Genomic DNA, 19,679 nt, shown 5'->3' with positions numbered 1-19,679 from the left:
GGTGGAAGTGCTGATAATCAAAATAGAGATTCTAAATGTAGTTATTGTCCTTGTATATAAGTCACAGGAGGCAAGCCCTCAGCAGTTTAAAGACCAACTAATGAAAATCGAACACTGCTTAGAAAACCTCACAAATCCAGCTCCAAACATCATCCTGCTTGGGGACTTCAACCTACGGCACCTGAAATGGAAGCACCTGGCTAATACAGTATTATCAGAAAGAATACCAGGAAGTAGCCTAAATGAACAGGCACATGCAAATGACCTGCTATGGGTGTGTGACAGGTTTGCCTTAAACCAGCAAATAGTAGAACCAACTAGGAAGGAGAACACGCTGGACCTCATTTTCACTAATAATGATGAATTGATCAGGAACATAATGATTACAAATACCTGTTACTCAGATCACAACTTAATTGAAGTTATGACAACCATGGGGAGTAGACCTTCAAAACCAGTCCAGATTCCTGGTGGAGGAGATTTCAGCAAATTCAACTTCAATAATAAACAGATAAACTGGGAGCAAATAAACCAGGACTTCACAGAAATAAACTGGGAAGAACAGCTAGAAAATGCAAAACTGAACCAGTGCCTGGAAAAAATAAGCTCAGTAGCACTAGAAATATGTTCAAACCGCATACCCCTAAGAAAAAAGAGAAAGAGATGCAGATTGGAACGAGAACGTCGTTCCCTATATTGGCGAAGAAAACGAATCGCAGAACAACTTGAGAGTCACACCCTATCTCAAGAACGGCGAAGAAGGTTAGGTAGAGAAATAGAAACAATTGAACGGAAGCTACAAGAATTATACAAAACCCAGGAGAGGCAAAGAGAGCAAAAGGCCATCAGTGAAATAGAGAGAAATCCGAAATATTTTTTCTCCTATGCAAAATCAAGAAAAAAAAAAAAAAAAATCTAGTATCGGGCCCCTGCGAAAGGGAGATGGAACTTTCACCGATGACAACAAAGGAATGAGCGAGCTACTGAGGAAGCAGTACGACTCTGTTTTCAGCGAGCCATTAAACATACTAAAGATTGATAACCCAAATTAATTTTTCATGGATATGATACCAACATCAAATCATATATCAGACGTGACCCTATCCCCACTGGATTTTGAAGAAGCCATAAACAGTATGCCTATGCACTCTGCACCAGGCCCGGATTCTTGGAACTCCATATTCATAAAGAACTGTAAAAAACCACTATCGCAGGCCCTCCACATTCTGTGGAGACAAAGCCTAGATACTGGCGTTATTCCTAATATACTAAAAACAGCAGAGCTAGCACCACTTCCTAAATGAGGAAATAAGGCAGAGGCAAAAAATTACAGACTGATAGCACTAACATCGCACATCATAAAAATTTTTGAGAGAGTGCTAAGAAGTAAGATCACAAAATACATGGAATCCCAGCATCTCCATAACCCCGGACAACATGGTTTCAGAACAGGGCGCTCTTGCCTGTCGCAGTTGCTGCACCACTATGATATGGCATTAGATGCTATGGAAGACAAACAAAACGCTGATGTAATTTACACAGATTTCGCAAAAGCTTTTGATAAATGTGACCATGGTGTTATTGCACATAAAATGCGTTCAAAAGGAATTACCGGAAAAATAGGCAGATGGATCTACAATTTCCTGACCAACAGAACCCAATGTGTAATAGTCAACAAAATAAAATCCAGCCCATGAACCGTGAAGAGCTCAGTTCCCCAGGGTACTGTGCTTGCTCCAGTACTTTTTCTCATCCTCATATCGGACATAGACAAGAACACAACCTATAGCACTGTATCATCCTTTGCAGATGACACTAGGATCTTCATGAGAGTAGGCAACATAGAGGACATGGCAAACCTCCAGTTAGATGTAGATCAGGTCTTTCTATGGACTACAGAAAATAATATGGTGTTTAACGAAGATAAGTTCCAGCTCATGCACTATGGAAAAAATGAAAATATAAAAACGGAAACCACGTACAAAACTCAGGCAAATCATAACATGATTTGAACAAAAAGGCAATGTAAAGGATCTGGGTGTACTCATGTCGGAAGACCTTACCTTTAAAGAACACAATAAAGTAGCTGTCACAACTGCAAGAAAAATGACAGGTTGGATAACAAAAACTTTTCACACTAGAGATGCTATACCGATGATGATACTTTTCAAAACACTTGTGCTCTCTAGAGTGGAGTACTGCTGCACAATGACCGCCCCTTTCAAAGCTGGAGAAATTGCTGACCTGGAGCAGAGGTGCACAATCAGAGAACACTGTATAAACATCAGAGGTCCGAGGTTGTTCAACGTCCTCCCAGCAAGCATAAGAAATATTGCCGGAACAACCGTGGACATTTTCAAGAGGAAACTAGATTTATTCCTCCAAGGAGTGCCGGACCAACCGGGCTGTGGTGGGTATGTGGGCCTGCGGGCCGCTCTAAGCAACAGCCTGGTGGACCAAACTCTCACAAGTCGAGCCTGGCCTCGGGCCGGGCTTGGGGAGTAGAAGAACTCCCAGAACCCCATCAACCAGGTATCAACCAGGAGAGCGTGCAGAGATCCTTTACTGCTAGAATCCACTCAGTAAAACATCTAAACTATTGGGACCGACTAAAGAGCCTAAAACTGTACTCCCTTGAGAGCAGGCGGGAGAGGTACATAATAATTTACACGTGGAAAATATTAGAGGGGCTGGTTCCAAACCTGCACAAAGAAATAACATCACATGAGACCAGAAGACATGGCAGGATGTGCAGAATACCCCTGTTAAAAAGCAGAGGTGCAACAGGTACTCTGAGAGAGAACTCTATCAACATCAGAGGCCCAAGACTGTTCAACACGCTTCCACTACACATAAGGGGCATAACTGGCCGACCCCTAACAGTGTTCAAGAGAGAACTGGATAAGCACCTCCAAAGGATACCTGATCAACCAGGCTGTGACTCATACATCAGGCTGCGAGCAGCCGCGTCCAACAGCCTGGTTGATCAGTCCGGCAACCAGGAGGCCCGGTCGACGACCGGGCCGCGGGGACGTTAAGCCCCGGAAGCACCTCACGGTAACCTCAAGGTAAGGTAAGGTTGCAGGGAGTGTCCTCTGACTCCATAATGATGTAATTTAAGAAGAAGGTTTTGGTGGTTGACAGTGTCAAAAGCCTTCCGCAGGTCCACAAATAACCCAACAGGGAACTCATTTTTATCAAGAGCTGCATGAATCAAGTTAATCATACTAATAAGTGCATCGTTAGTGCTTTTTGGGGGTCTGAAGCCATATTGACAAGAGCTAAGTATTATGTGTTTGGCTAGATAAGAGTAAAGCTGCTTGTAGATTAGTTTTTCAAATATTTTTGATAAGTTAGGCAGGATTGATATAGGTCTGTAGTTGTTAACATCTGTGAGATCACCACATTTGTGGACAGGGGTTACTCTCGCTTTTTTTACCATATCTGGAAAGGTTTGGAGTTCAAGTGACTTGTTGAAGAGCAATGCAATAGCAGGGGCTAAAGAACTGGAGGCTTTTTTGTAAATTAAGGTTGGTATCTCCTCAAGGGCACTAGACTTGGTTTTAAGGGAAAGGATTATCTCATTAACGTCAGTGGAATTAGTAGGCTCTAGGTACAGAGACTGTGGATAGTTACCTGTAAGATAGTCCTTAATATCAGTGCTCGAAGATGGAATATCATTTGCAAGGGATGTCCCAATGGAAGAGAAGAACCTATTGAACTCAATAGCAGAATCAGAGGCTGAGAGCTGACCATCGTTATTTGACAGGAGTGTTGGTTTGTTATTTAAAATCTTCTTGGATCCCAATATTTGTGAAATTGTGCTCCAAGTTTTTTTAATGTTGCTCTTTATTTGAGTAAATTTATCTTCGTAGTACTTAGTTTTGGCTCGTCTAAATATTTTAGATAGCAATAATGAGTAATTCTTTGAGAATTCTCTGGAGGTGGTTCCTAACCTATACTTCTTCTCAAGGTCATGTTTTTTATTAATGGATTTAAGTATTTCCTTTGTAAGCCAAGGATTGTTAAGCCTTTTGGTTGTGACTTGTTTCGTAAGTATAGGACAGTGGGTGTTATAAAGGTTGAAAGTTTTTTGAAGAAAAGATTACACTGCTAGGTTGATGTTCCCTATGTTACCTAACTCGGACTCCCAGTTGATATTATCAGCAGCAGTTATAAAATTCTCTATAGCAGTTTCATTGTGTAGTCTAAAACGTATCACTCTTGACTCAAGAGGTGGTTTGCTAATGTTAGTTAAGAGAAATGTGGGGTAATGATCTGTAGTGCTATCGGTGATTATACCTGAAGTAAGCGAAGAGGTTATGTTGGGCCAGATGTGATCTAGAGTCGTGGCAGTACTATCAGTGATTCTAGTAGGTCAAGTGATTAAGGGTATGAGGAAGCAGGAATTCATACAGTTGAGGAAGCTAACAGCAGTAGGGTGTTCAGGCTCGCAGAGCTCAATATTAAAGTCCCCTGCGATAATTAGATGGTTTTTGTTCAGTCTGTTAACTAATATTAGATTTCTAAGGTTTGAGTTGAATTCGGACACATCAGTGTTAGGAGTTCTACAGACTGCACCCACAGACAGGACAGACTCAGCACCCTTGACTCTGAAACTGCCGAAGATATACGCCCCACAGCAGTCTCTAGTTCTAATTACTTTTAAGCATGTTAGTTATTGGTGGTAGTAAAGAGCAGTACCACCACCTTTCTGATTTTGACGACAGTTGTGAATTGCCGAGTAGTTAGGCATGTTAAAGAGTTGAGTAGTATCCTCTTTCAACCACGTTTCAGTAAGTATAATAAAAGAGAATTTGTTGTCAATAGTTTCAATCAAGGCACTAACATCATCGAAGTGTTTACCTAGGGATCTAACATTCAAGTTGATTACAGACATATTGTGATTATGTGTTAATACATTGTTTACATCATGTGCTGTAAAATATCTGCAATTTTGATCATTAAAGTGATGATTGTCATAGAGTGTGGATAAGAGGTTTAGTTCTGGGTCTATACTTGTCTGCATAAAAAGGCTGGTTGTAGGAAAACAAGGCAAGAATGGCAATTACAAAATAGAATTTTGATATAGAAGGGGGAAAAATATATAAACAAGACTATACAATACAAAAACAAAATGAACAAAAAAAGGAAAAATGAGGTAGATTGCTTACAATTACTCTCAGGTACAGTGTAAGTAACAATTTGCAATTTGCAATTTGAGACACAGGCAAAGCCATGGGTACAATGGAGTAAGGGAGTATGGCGAGGCTAGGCAAACTAGGTAATAAATGAAATCAAAGAAAAAAGTTGAATAATAAACATAGGCAAATTTAAGCTAATGATTATTAACTATAAATAGTTCAGTTATGACTGTATAATTAATAAGACCTAAAGAAATATTAATGCACTCAATTAAGTCCAGTAAATGACTAGTAAAGAGTAAATTAAAAATTAATTTAAAAAGTGAAACAAGGAGACTTAGGATACCTAGCCCGCACTAGGTTACAAGGGGGTTAATTAAGTTGATTCATTGAGAGTGATAATAAGGTGAGGCAAACCATATTGGGAGAGGAAAGTGTTGAGGTTCTCTTCATTAGCAATTGTAAACATTTTACCCCCTGCAGTCTTTCTCACTTTAATCAAGCCATCTCTAACGAAGCCATGATGAATCGCATCTGGGTTTTGATGACGGATTTGACGCAGGCGGTAGAGGAGTTGCTGTCTTGTCCTAGTCAAGCACTCGTTGATGTATATTCCCTTCTGTTGGGATGCAGCTGTCCAGACAAGATAAGATTTCATGGACCGGGAAGTCAGCTTCAGGCGAATTTTCCGCTGGTTCTGTCTTGATGGATTCTTTTTGCCTACTCTGTAGGCAGCAATAATGTCTGTTTTGTTTAGAATGACCATGGTAATCCCCTTTGGAAGTTCCTCATCTCATATTTTCCTCTTCGGTAATTCAGTCTTTTCCCTTCCAATCCCATCCTTGGAAAGGTCATTCCTACCTCCACCAAGTACTCAAATGTACTGTGTACTGTGTATGTAGGAGAGTGTGTTGTGATAGTGCTGTGAGTGGGAGAGTGTGTAGTGGTAGTACAGTGTGTGGGGGTGTGTAGTGGTATTACTGAATGTTGTGGAGGGTATGTGTGGTGGAAAAACTGTGTGTGGAAATTGTGTAGTTGGTTGTACTGTAAGTGGGGGAGAGTGTGTAGTGGTAGTACTGTACTCACCTAGTTGTGTTTGCGGGGGTTGAGCTCTGGCTCTTTGGTCCCGCCTCTCAACCGTCAATCAACAGGTGTACAGATTCCTGAGCCTAACGGGCTCTATCATATCTACACTTGAAACTGTGTATGGAGTCAGCCCACATCACCCCCTAATGCATTCCATTTGTCAACAACTCTGACACTAAAAAAGTTCTTTCTAATATCTCTGTGGCTCATTTGGGCACTCAGTTTCCACCTGTGTCCCCTTGTGCGTGTTCCCCTTGTGTTAAATAGACTGTCTTTATCTACCCTATCAATTCCCTTCAGAATCTTGAATGTGGTGATCATGTCCCCCCTAACTCTTCTGTCTTCCAGCGAAGTGAGGTTTAATTCCCGTAGTCTCTCCTCGTAGCTCATACCTCTCAGCTCGGGTACTAGTCTGGTGGCAAACCTTTGAACCTTTTCCAGTTTAGTCTTATCCTTGACTAGATATGGACTCCATGCTGGGGCTGCATACTCCAGGATTGACCTGACATATGTGGTATACAAAGTTCTGAATGATTCTTTACACAAGTTTCTGAATGCCATTCGTATGTTGGCCAGCCTGGCATATGCCGCTGATGTTATCCGCTTGATATGTGCTGCAGGAGACAGGTCTGGCGTGATATCAACCCCCTAGTCTTTTTCCTTCTCTGACTCCTGAAGAATTCCCTCTCCCAGATGATACCTTGAATCTGGCCTCCTGCTCCCTACACCTATCTTCATTACATTACATTTGGTTGGGTTAAACTCTAACAACCATTTGTTCGACCATTCCTTCAGCTTGTCTAGGTCTTCTTGAAGCCTCAAACAGTCCTCTTCTGTCTTAATCCTTCTCATCATTTTAGCATCGTCCGCAAACATTGAGAGAAATGAATCGATACCCTCCGGGAGATCATTTACATATATCAGAAACAAGATAGGACCGAGTACAGAGCCCTGTGGGACTCCACTGGTGACTTCACGCCAATCGGAGGTCTCACCCCTCACCATAACTCTCTTCCTATTGCTTAGATACTCCCTTATCCACTGGAACACCTTACCAGCTACCCCTGCCTGTCTCTCCAGCTTATGTACCAGCCTCTTATGCGGTACTGTGTCAAAGGCTTTCTGACAATCCAAGAAAATGCAGTCCGCCCAGCCCTCTCTTTCTTGCCTAATCTTTGTCACCTGATCATAGAATTCTATCAAGCCTGTAAGGCAAGATTTACCCTCCCTGAAACCATGTTGGCGATTTGTCACGAAGTCCCTTCTCTCCAGATGTGTTACCAGGTTTTTTCGCACGATCTTCTCCATCACCTTCCATGGTATACAAGTCAAGGACACTGGCCTGTAGTTCAGTGCCTCTTGCCTGTCGCCCTTTTTGTATATTGGGACCACATTCGCTGTCTTCCATATTTCTGGTAGGTCTCCCGTCTCCAGTGACTTACTATACACTATGGAGAGTGGCACGCAAAGTGCCTCTGCACACTCTTTCAGTACCCATGGTGAGATACCATCTGGACCAACAGCCTTTCTGACATCCAGATCCAGCAGGTGTTTCTTGACCTCCTCTCTCGTAATTTCGAACTCTTCCAAGGCCGCCTGGTTTACCTCCCTTTCTCCTAGCACAGTGACCTCACCTTGTTCTATTGTGAAGACCTCCTGGAACCTCTTGTTGAGTTCTTCGCACACCTCTCTGTCATTCTCTGTATACCTGTCCTCGCCTGTTCGAAGTTTCAAAACCTATTCTTTCACTGTTGTTTTCCTTCTGATGTGACTGTGGAGTAGCTTTGGTTCGGTCTTGGCTTTATTTGCTATATCATTTTCAAAACTTTTCTCTGCTTCTCTTCTCACCCTGACGTACTCATTCCTGGTTCTCTGGTATCTCTCTCTGCTTTCTGGTGTTCTGTTATTCCGAAAGTTCCTCCACACCCTATTGTTCAGTTTCTTCGCTTCCATACATGCCCTATTATACCATGGATTTTTCTGTTGCTTCTCGGATTTTTCCCTTTGGGCCGGGATGAACCTGTTTACTGCCTCCTGACACTTTTGGGTAACATAGTCCATCATACCCTGTACAGACTTATCTCTGAGGTCTGTGTCCCAAGGTATTTCACTTAGGAAACTTCTCATCTGTTCATAATTCCCCTTTCGGTATGCCAGCCTTTTGATTCCTAGTTCTTTTTTGGGGGAGATAAGTCCTAGCTCTACCAGGTACTCAAAGTTCAATACACTGTGGTCACTCATTCCCAAGGGCGCTTCCATCTTAACTTCCCTTATATCCCACTCATTTAGGGTAAATATCAAATCAAGCATTGCTGGTTCATCTTCTCCTCTCATTCTTGTCGGTTCTTTGATGTTCTGGCTTAGAAAGTTTCTTGTTGCCACGTCCAGCAGCTTAGCTCTCCATGTTTCTGGTCCTCCGTGTGGGTCTCTGTTCTTCCAATCTATCTTCCCATGGTTGAAGTCTCCCATAATTAGTAGTCCAGATCCATTCCTGCTAGCAACAGAAGCTGCTCTTTCTATTATGTTAATGGTGGTCATGTTGTTTCTATCATATTCCTGTCTAGGTCTTCTGTCATTTGGTGGTGGATTATATATGACTACGACTATAATTTTTTTCCCTCCATTTGTTACAGTACCTGCTATGTAGTCACTGAAACCTTCACAGCCCTTAATATCCATCTCCTCAAGATCCCAGCCTTTTCTTACCAGCAGAGCTACACCACCCCCACCTCTTCCTTCCCTCTCTTTCCTCATAACATAATTGTCCTGTGGGAACACTGCGTTTGTTATCGTTTTCGTGATCTTTGTTTCTGTGAGGGCTATTATGTCTGGGTTTTCCTCTAGTACCAGTTCTCCAAGCTCATTTGCTTTATTTGTAATTCCATCTATGTTATTGTACATCGCTTAGAGGCTCACTTTCTTCTGTCCCTTCTCAAATCGCCTCCTTGGTGAGTGTTCTGCTGGTGGGGGAGGCTGTTCTATGGGTGTGAGGACCTGTGAGGTGGATAACAGGGTCTCAGCGGATACTGGGATGAGGGGCGGGGGGATCCAGTGAAGGGGGAGGGACAATGAGGGTATGGGGTGAAAGGGGAGGGAGGACGGGAAGAAAAGGGGGGGAGGGAGGACTCGGGAGGAGGGGAGGGGTAGAAATGTGGGGATTGGGTGTGGGGGGAGGGAGATTTGGCTGAACATTTGAGTGGGGGCAGGGAGGGTTTGGGGTAGGGGGGTTTTCTATGCAGAGGAAGGAGGCGGGGTTGTCCTCCCTTCTGGTGTTACTGGGTAGCTGGTTGTGGGTTCCCCCCTCTCCTCTGGGGGTGTTGTGTTGGGAGCTGTGACTTCCTGGTTATCCCCTCTCGCCCTGCGCCTCTTCCTTGCTTCTGCCGCCACGGCTCTCTCCTCCCTTGTCATGTCTCTCTGGAGGAATACATTTTTGAATTTTCCCACTTTTTCAGGGAGCTCTTCCTTGATAGGATCTTCTCCTTTGTGCTCTCGTTTGCAAACACTATCTTTATCATTCGGTCTCGGTCTTTGTTGTACCAGCCTAGCCTGAAAACCTTCTTAATGCTATGCTCAGCCCCTTCCATGTCTAGTGCCTTTAGTACTTCATTCACTGCTGCTTTGTCCTTGTCATTCCATTCTGTCCTATTAGAGCCTTCCTGCTCTTTAATACCCACAACAACCACTGATCTTTTCCTTTCCAGCAGTTGGCTAGTGGAGCGTGCCGCCTCCTGTGAGGTGGCTGCTTTCATAGCCACCTCCATCACTGCAGTCATTACTTCAGAGTTATTTTTTTTTTAGCATTTCTGCAAATGTTGCTTTTATTGTGGCATTCTCATCCAAAAAACTATTACCACCTTCTCCCTGGATGGTTTTCTGATTCTCAGCCTCGATACCATTCTCTTTGAGGGCTCTAATCTCCTCCTTTGCTGCTGTCAGCTCTCTTTTCAGGTTGCTTATTTCGTTCTTCATTTCCTGCATCACTTCTTGCATCTCACTCTTGATGTCGTCCAGAAACTGGGTGAACATTTCCTTCATTTCATCACCTTCCCAGCAAACAATTTTAGGTTGCCACAACATATCTGGAAAGTATTTGAAAGTATTGGAAACGTTTGTTTTATCGTATCAGATACGATATTGTGTGTGGACTTAAATAGGTTTCCAAAACTTATAACCAAGACATATGTATCTAACACTAATTTGAGATGTTGTGGCAACTTTACACTCCTAACATGAGTCATTCATAATCCATTCATACACCAATATGAATCTCTTATGAAAGGTTTGAGCCAATAATCTGAACCATTTTCACATCTTTGTGTTTAAAGTTAAGTTTCTTGAAATTAAATTATATTTTATATTATATTATTTTTATTATATTTTATATTATATTATTATTTTCAATTTAAATATTAAAACCAATTTAAGGGTAAAAAAAATCTAATAATTTATATTTCTTTTATTATTTACTAACAATTATAATTATTTACTAACGGAGAGAGGGGAGGCTGGACGGCGGAGAGTGGCGGACAGTGGCGGCGGTGGCGGATAGTGGCGGCGGGCGGACAGTGGCGGCGGGCGGACAGTGGCGGCGGCGGGCGGACAGTGGCGGCGGGCGGACAGTGGCGGCGGTGGCGGATAGTGGCGGCGGGCGAACAGTGGCGGATGGTGGCGGCGGGCGGGCGGACAGTGGCGGCGGGCGGGCGGACAGTGGCGGCGGGCGGACAGTGGCGGCTGTGGCGGATAGTGGCGGCTGTGGTGGATAGTGGCGGCGGGCGGACCGTGGCGGCGGTGGTGGACAGTGGCGGCGGGCGGACAGTGGCGGCGGCGGGCGGACAGTGGCGGCGGCGGGCGGACAGTGGCGGCGGTGGGCGGACAGTGGTGGCGGCGGGCGGACAGTGGTGGCGGCGGGCGGACAGTGGCGGCGGTGGGCGGACAGTGGTGGCGGCGGGCGGACAGTGGAGGCGGCGGGCGGACAGTGGTGGCGGCGGGCGGACAGTGGTGGCGGCGGGCGGACAGTGGTGGCGGCGGGTGGACAGTGGTGGCGGTGGCAGACAGTGGTGGCGGTGGCAGACAGTGGTGGCGGTGGCGGACAGTGGTGGCGGTGACGGATAGTGGCTGCGGGCGGACAGTGGCGGCGGTGGCGGATAGTGGCGGCGGGCGGACAGTGGCGTCGGGCGGACAGTGGCGGCGGGCGGACAGTGGCGGCGGTGGCGGATAGTGGCGGCGGGCGGACAGGGTTGGCGTCGGGCGGACAGTGGCGGCGGTGGCGGATAGTGGTGGCGGGCGGACAGTGGCGGCGGGCGGACAGTGGCGGCGGGCGGACAGTGGCGGCTGTGGCGGATAGTGGCGGCGGCGGGCGGACAGTGGAGGCGGCGGGCGGACAGTGGAGGCGGCGGGCAGACAGTGGAGGCGGCGGGCGGACAGTGGTGGCGGCGGGCGGACAGTGGTGGCGGCGGGCGGACAGTGGTGGCGGCGGGCGGACAATGGTGGCGGCGGGCGGACAGTGGTGGCGGACAGTGGCGGCGGTGGCGGACAGTGACGGCGGTGGCGGACAGTGGCGGCGGTGGCGGACAGTGGCGGCGGTGGCGGACACTGGCGGCTGTGTCTGGCGGTGGTGGCGGGCGGTGGCGGGTGGCAGCGGCGGCTGGTGGTGGAGGGTGGTGGCGGCGGTGGTGGTGGGTGGTGGTGGCGGCGGCGGCTGGTGGTGGTGGGTGGTGGTGGCGGCGGTGGTGGTGGGTGGTGGTGGCGGCGGCGGCTGGTGGTGGAGGGTGGTGGCGGCGGTGGTGGTGGGTGGTGGTGGCGGCGGCGGCTGGTGGTGGTGGGTGGTGGTGGCGGCGGTGGTGGTGGGTGGTGGTGGCGGCGGCGGCTGGTGGTGGTGGGTGGTGGCGGGTGGCGGCTGGTGGTGGGTGGCGGCTGGTGGTGGGTGGCGGGTGGCGGCGGGTGGCGGCTGGTGGTGGGTGGCGGTGGGTGGCGGCTGGTGGCTGGTGGTGGGTGGTGGGTGGTGGCGGGTGGCGGCTGGTGGTGGGTGGCGGCTGGTGGTGGGTGGTGGCGGGTGGCGGCTGGTGGTGGGTGGCGGCTGGTGGTGGGTGGTGGCGGGTGGCGGCTGGTGGTGGGTGGCGGGTGGCGGCGGGTGGTGGGTGGTGGCGGCGGGTGGTGAGTGGCGGTGGAGGGTGGCGGCGGCTGGTGGTGGGTGGTGGCGGGTGGCGGCGGCTGGTGGTGGGTGGTGGCGGGTGGCGGCGGCTGGTGGTGGGTGGTGGCGGGTGGCGGCGGCTGGTGGTGGGTGGTGGCGGGTGGCGGCGGCTGGTGGTGGGTGGTGGCGGGTGGCGGCGGCTGGTGGTGGGTGGTGGCGGGTGGCGGCGGCTGGTGGTGGGTGGTGGCGGGTGGCGGCGGCTGGTGGTGGGTGGTGGCGGGTGGCGGCGGCTGGTGGTGGGTGGTGGCGGGTGGCGGCGGCTGGTGGTGGGTGGTGGCGGGTGGCGGCGGCTGGTGGTGGGTGGTGGCGGGTGGCGGCGGCTGGTGGTGGGTGGTGGCGGGTGGCGGCGGCTGGTGGTGGGTGGTGGCGGGTGGCGGCGGCTGGTGGTGGGTGGTGGCGGGTGGCGGCTGGTGGTGGGTGGCGGCTGGTGGTGGGTGGCGGCGGGTGGTGGGTGGCGGTGGGTGGCGGTGGATGGCGGCGTGTGGCGGCTGGCGGTGGGTGGCGGTGGGTGGCGGCGTGTGGCGGCTGGTGGCGGGTGGCGGCTGGTGGTGGCGGGTGGCGGGTGGTGGTGGGTGGTGGCGGGTGGCGGCTGGTGGTGGGTGGTGGCGGGTGGCGGTGGGTGGCGGCTGGTGGTGGGTGGTGGCGGGTGGCGGCTGGTGGCGGGTGGCGGCTGGTGGTGGGCGGCGGGTGGCGGCGGGTGGCGGCTGGTGGTGGGCGGCGGGTGGCGGCTGGTGGCGGCCAGCTGGGACACACCCTTTACCACTGAAGGTCTGAGAACAACTAACCATATGTCTCTCTCACCACCACCAGCCTAGTGTTGCCAGCTCGCGCTCTCAAAATGTTTCCTTCAAAGATTGTATATTATCTTTGAACAACAAGTTTGATTATCAAGGAAATAATGCATATATTATTGTCACATTAATACTGTGCAATATCTTATTACATTCCTGCTAAATAATTATAATTTGAAACAGGACAAAAAATCCAACATATATATAAAAACCAACATTAGAGATCACGAGGCCTAGGCCTCGCCTGTGACCACACATCCTGCCTCCCTGGCCTGCTACACTCACACACCTCACACTCTTAACTCTCTCATAATCACTCTCACTCTCTTACTCTGTCACTCTTACTCTCTGTCACTCTTACTCTCTGTCACTCTTACTCTCTGTCACTCTTACTCTCTGTCACTCTTACTCTCTGTCACTCTTACTCTGTCACTCTTACTCTGTCACTCTTACACTGTCACTCTTACTCTCTGTCACTCTTACTCTCTGTCACTCTTACTCTCTGTCACTCTTACTCTCTGTCACTCTTACTCTCTGTCACTCTTACTCTCTGTCACTCTTACTCTGTCACTCTTACTCTCTGTCACTCTTACTCTCTGTCACTCTTACTCTCTGTCACTCTTACTCTCTGTCACTCTTACTCTGTCATTCTTACTCACTCTCAGTCACCCTTACCCATTCATACTCACTCTCTCACTCTTACTCTCATACTCTTACTCTCAATTACTCTTACTCTCAATCACTCTTACTCCCAATCACTCCTACTCCCAATCACTCCTACTCCCAATCACTCCTACTCTCATTCTTACTCTTACTCCCAATCACTCTTACTCTCAATCACTCTTATTCTCATTCTTACTCTTACTCTCACTCTTACTCTTACTCCCATTCACTCTTACTCCCAATCACTCTTACTCTCAATCACTCTTACTCTCAATCACTCTTACTCTCAATCACTCTTACTCTCATTCTTACTCTTACTCACTCTTACTCTCAATCACTCTTATTCTCATTCTTACTCCTACTCCCAATCACTCTTACTCCCAATCACTCTTACTCTCAATCACTCTTACTCCCAATCACTCTTACTCTCAATCACTCTTACTCTCAATCACTCTTACTCTCAATCACTCTTACTCTCATTCTTACTCTTACTCTCATTCTTACTCTTACTCACTCTTACTCTCAATCACTCTTATTCTCATTCTTACTCCTACTCCCAATCACTCTTACTCCCAATCACTCTTACTCTCAATCACTCTTACTCCCAATCACTCTTACTCTCAATCACTCTTACTCTCAATCACTTTTACTCTCAATCACTCTTACTCTCAGTCACTCTTACTCTCACTAACTCTCAATCACTCTTACTCTCACTCTAAGTCTCAATCATTCTTACGCACTATTACTCACTCTTTCTCTCAGTCATCCTAACTCACTCTCATACTCACTCTTACTCTGTCACTCTTACTCTCTGTCACTCTTACTCTCTGTCACTCTTACTCTCTGTCACTCTTACTCTGTCACTCTTACTCTCTGTCACTCTTACTCTCTGTCACTCTTACTCTCTATCACTCTTACTGTCATTCTTACTCTGTCACTCTTACTCACTCTCAGTCACCCTTACCCATTCATACTCACTCTCACTCTTACTCTCATACTCTTACTCTCAATTACTCTTACTCTCAATCACTCTTACTCCCAATCACTCCTGCTCCCATTCACTCCTACTCTCAATCACTCCTACTCTCATTCTTACTCTTACTCTTACTACCAATCACTCTTACTTTCAATCACTCTTATTCTCATTCTTACTCTTACTCTCACTTTTACTCCCAATCACTCTTACTCCCAATCACTCTTACTCTCAATCACTCTTACTCTCAATCACTCTTACTCTCATTCTTACTCTTACTCACTCTTACTCTCAATCACTCTTATTCTCATTCTTACTCCTACTCTCACTCTAACTCCTACTCCCAATCACTCTTACTCCCAATCACTCCTACTCTCAATCACTCTTACTCCCAATCACTCTTACTCTCAATCACTCTTACTCTCAATCACTCTTACTCTCAATCACTCTTACTCTCAATCACTCTTACTCTCACTAACTCTCAATCACTCTTACTCTCACTCTAACTCTCAATCACTCTTACTCTCATACTCACCCTTACTCTCAATCACTTTACTCTCACTCTTACTCATTCTGTCACCCTTACTCTCACTCTTACTCACTCTTGTCACTCTTACTCACTCTCAGTCACTCTTACTTATACTCACTCTTACTCACACTTACACACTCTCTGGCACTCTCACTCACCTTCAGTCACTCTTACCCACTCTCGCTCACTCTTACTCACTCTAGTTAATAAGAACACGCCAATATAAGACAACAAAACGTTTCCAGATTCTTTCTCACCACTTTCCAGCAACTTTTATAATTTATATAAATTATCTTAGGGAATAATACATAAATTATATATTTAAACATGATATTAGTGTTTAGTGGAATGCATAAGGAGTCAAATTGTGTTAAAAAGAGCGATTTTTAGAAAATTTGGAAAACTACTTTTTTTGTTCATATTATAACTAAATGGATTTTAAAGGTTTCACTCAGCCAATATATATCATTCACAATTTATTAATGAATTTTACAAAAAAACACCATAAATTTTATATTTAAACATGTAAAAACTATTTGTTTTACATTTGGAAGAAAATAATTGTAGAAAAACAATTTATAATTAAACCTTTGTGTTTAGATTTTTTGAGTAAAAGTTTCTCAAAGGCTCTCCTGCACCATTCTCAATGCAAATCATTCCCACACCTATGGGAAGAGATAGGCGAACGTTGTGTAGATGATTTGTGTTTGCTGGGTTGGCTCTTCCCTGTTCCCCTGGTACCTCTGGCTGCCATGCTTGACCCTGTTCCTATAGTTGTGCCGTGATAGGATTTGTCAGGAGGGCAGAGCAGGATGGGGGAGGGAGAGAGAGAGAGAGAGAGAGGAAGAGAGAGAGAAAGAGAGAGAAAGGGAGTGATAAAGGGAGAGATAAGTGGGTGGGTGGGGGGGATCCGACCCTTCCTCTGAAGTGAGAAGAAAGTAGAAGGGGAGGGGGGGAGGAGATGGAGAGAGAGGTGGGAGGGAGAGAGGGAGAGAGAGGAGAGGGAGAGAGATGGAGAGGGAGAGAGGGGGGGAGGTGTGTGTGTGTGTGTATGTGTGTATGTGTGTGTGTGTGTGTGTGTGTGTGTGTGTGTGTGTGTGTGTGTGTGTGTGTGTGTGTGTGTGTGTGTGTGTGTGTTGTGTGTGTGTGTGTGGGCAGAGAGGGAGGGGGAAGGAAAGAGAGGAAGGGAGAGGGAGAGAGAGAGAGAGAGAGAGAGAGAGAGAGAGAGAGAGAGAGAGAGAGAGAGAGAGAGAGAGAGAGAGAGAGAGAGAGAGAGAGAGGGAGAGAGAGAGAGTGGGAGAGAGGGAGAGAGTGGGGAGGGGAAGAGTGTGTGTATGGGCGATGCGGGGGACTGGGGGTGGGGGGGCGGAGATGGCGACCAGGTCAGGTCAGGTCAGATGGGGGGTCAAGAGGGGGGGGGATAGTAAGGGTCCCGATCCCAGGTGTTAATGCCTTTTCCACTGACTGAACGATTGTGTGTGTGTGTGTACTCACCTAATTGTACTCACCTAATTGTGCTTGCGGGGGTTGAGCTCTGGCTCTTTGGTCCCGCCTCTCAACCGTCAATCAACTGGTGTACAGATTCCTGAGCCTATTGGGCTCTATCATATCTACATTTGAAACTGTGAATGGAGTCAGCCTCCACCACATCACTTCCTAATGCATTCCATTTGCTAACTACTCTGACACTGAAAAAGTTCTTTCTAACGTCTCTGTGGCTCATTTGGGTACTCAGCTTCCACCTGTGTCCCCTTGTTCGCGTCCCACCAGTGTTGAAAAGTTCGTCCTTGTTTACCCGGTCGATTCCCCTGAGGATTTTGTAGGTTGTGATCATGTCCCCCCTTACTCTTCTGTCTTCCAGTGTCGTGAGGTGCATTTCCCGCAGCCTTTCCTCATAACTCATGCCTCTTAGTTCTGGGACTAGTCTAGTAGCATACCTTTGGACTTTTTCCAGCTTCGTCTTGTGCTTGACAAGGTACGGGCTCCATGCTGGGGCCGCATACTCCAGGATTGGTCTTACATATGTGGTGTACAAGATTCTGAATGATTCCTTACACAGGTTCCTGAACGCCGTTCTGATGTTAGCCAGCCTCGCATATGCCGCAGACGTTATTCTCTTTATGTGGGCTTCAGGAGACAGGTTTGATGTGATATCAACTCCTAGATCTTTCTCTCTGTCTGTTTCATTAAGTACTTCATCTCCTGTGTGTATGTGCGTGTGTGTATGTGTGTCTGTTTTAGCGTGTGCACACTTGTGTGCGTGTATACGTATGTGGGCGGGCGTGCGTGTATGTGTCAAGATATCCCTTATGCGTTACCTCCGCCTGAATGAGCCACCCTGAGATTTTTAAATAAATATGATATCCTGAACAAGAATTTGATAATATTTTACCTCAATCTGTACACCTGATTAATTGACCAGAGAGGGGGTACATATCAGTCTCCTCCTGCTCACACAACCAGATGAGTAAGGACGATGTATGATGAAAATGGTTATCCGTCGTTGTCTCCCACTAGGTGATTCACTAAGTGCTGGTAGATTGATGAGGTCGGTTCTTCTCTGTCTACACAAAGCTCTGGAATCAGTCACTGTATCGTTGTGTGACAGTTCACTAATTCACTGTACCACTGATCACAGTCACCACTCAACAGCACAATCAGGTAGTTCCACGGCAGGGCGTCCCACCCGGTCAGGTCGCACACTTACATGCACCGGTGATGCCACTAGCTCCACTTTGGTTTCTTCGCCAAATCTTCGCACTATCGCTAGCGATATGACTATGCTATGTTGCACCCTGCTAGCTACACACTGTGAGAAGCCAAATACTATGATCTAGCCTCTATACTCCTTCAATGTCAGGAGAAATTGACGAATTTCCGCGGACCTCACTAATCGCGTGTCTCCCCTACCATCTCCCAGTCACAGTGTGTGGGGGAGAGTGTGTACTGGTGGTACTGTGTGTGGGGAGAGTGTGTAGTGGTAGTAATGTGTGTGGGGGGAGAATGTGTAGTGGTAGTATTGTGAGTGGGGGAGAATGTGTAGTGGTAGAACTGTGTGTTGGGGAGAATGTGTAGTTGCATTACTGTGTGTGTGGGGTAGAGTACGTAGTGGAAGTACTGGGTGGGGGTGAGTGTGCGGGGGAGAGTGTGTAGTGGTAGAACTATGTGTGTGTGGGGGGTGTGTGTAGTTGTAATAGTGTGTGTGACGGAGAGTGTGTAGTGGTAGTACTGTGTGTGGGGGACAGTGTGTAGTGTCCGTACTGTGTACTGGGGTGAGTGTGTAGTGTAAATACTGTGTGTGCGCAGGAGAGTGTGTAGAGGTAGTACTGAGTGTAGGTGAGTGTGTGTAGTGGTAGTACTGTGTGTGAGGGAGAGTGTGCAGTGGAAGTACTGTGAGTGGGGGGAGTGTGTGTAATGATAGTACTGTGTGTGTGGAACAGTGTGCAGTGGTAGTACTGTGTGTATGGGGGGGGAGAGTGTATAGTGGTACTACAGTGTGTGGGGGGGAGAGTGTGTACATCAGCGTAAGCGTCCACGAGGTGAGAGGTCAGTACAAAGTAGAGTAGTATAAGTGTTTTGGAAATGCCACCAGGCAATTGTGTGTTTATTTTGCTTATCTTTATCCTATTAGCGTATTACAATCTTCATATAAGAAATTATTGGGTTTGCAATTTGATTATTTATATGTATCCTAGTTAATTAATTATTTGAATCTTTTTTTTTTTTTTTGAGATATATACAAGAGTTGTTACATTCTTGTACATCCACTAGTATGCGTAGCGTTTCGAGCAGGTCCCTGGAATACGATCCCCTGCCGTGAAGAATCGTTTTTTCATCCAAGTACACATTTTACTGTTGTGTTAAACAGAGGCTACAGTTAAGGAATTGCGCCCTAATTTCATTTATCTTTATTCTTAATTGTAATATACATATAGTCACCTTGTTTATTTATATTCAATCATATTAACTGTCAGTTGTTTGTTCTTCTGTTTGTTCAAGTTCTTTCAATATTACTATTATTAGTTAAATCTTTTTTTAAGTTCCTCATTGTATCCAACACCATATTTTCGGATTTTTAAAACTGTCGATTATTATCTATTTTTTACCTTTCGATCACTTAGATGTTAAATGAAACTGGTAACATCTATGCAATCGCGATATAAATATGAGGGGTTCATATCACAGCAATACCGTTTATATGCATAAGGTCTGTGGTCGCTGCAATACATATTAATTAGCAGGTACAGAGTTTGCATATTCACTTTATTTGATTTGTTTAAAATGGTATATTTAGTGCACAAGT

Source organism: Procambarus clarkii, chromosome 54 (assembly GCF_040958095.1).
Source record: "Procambarus clarkii isolate CNS0578487 chromosome 54, FALCON_Pclarkii_2.0, whole genome shotgun sequence".
In the NCBI taxonomy this organism is placed as follows: Eukaryota; Metazoa; Arthropoda; class Malacostraca; order Decapoda; family Cambaridae; genus Procambarus; species Procambarus clarkii.
The sequence above is the reverse complement of the archived record's forward strand: the minus strand, read 5'-3'. Positions refer to the sequence as shown.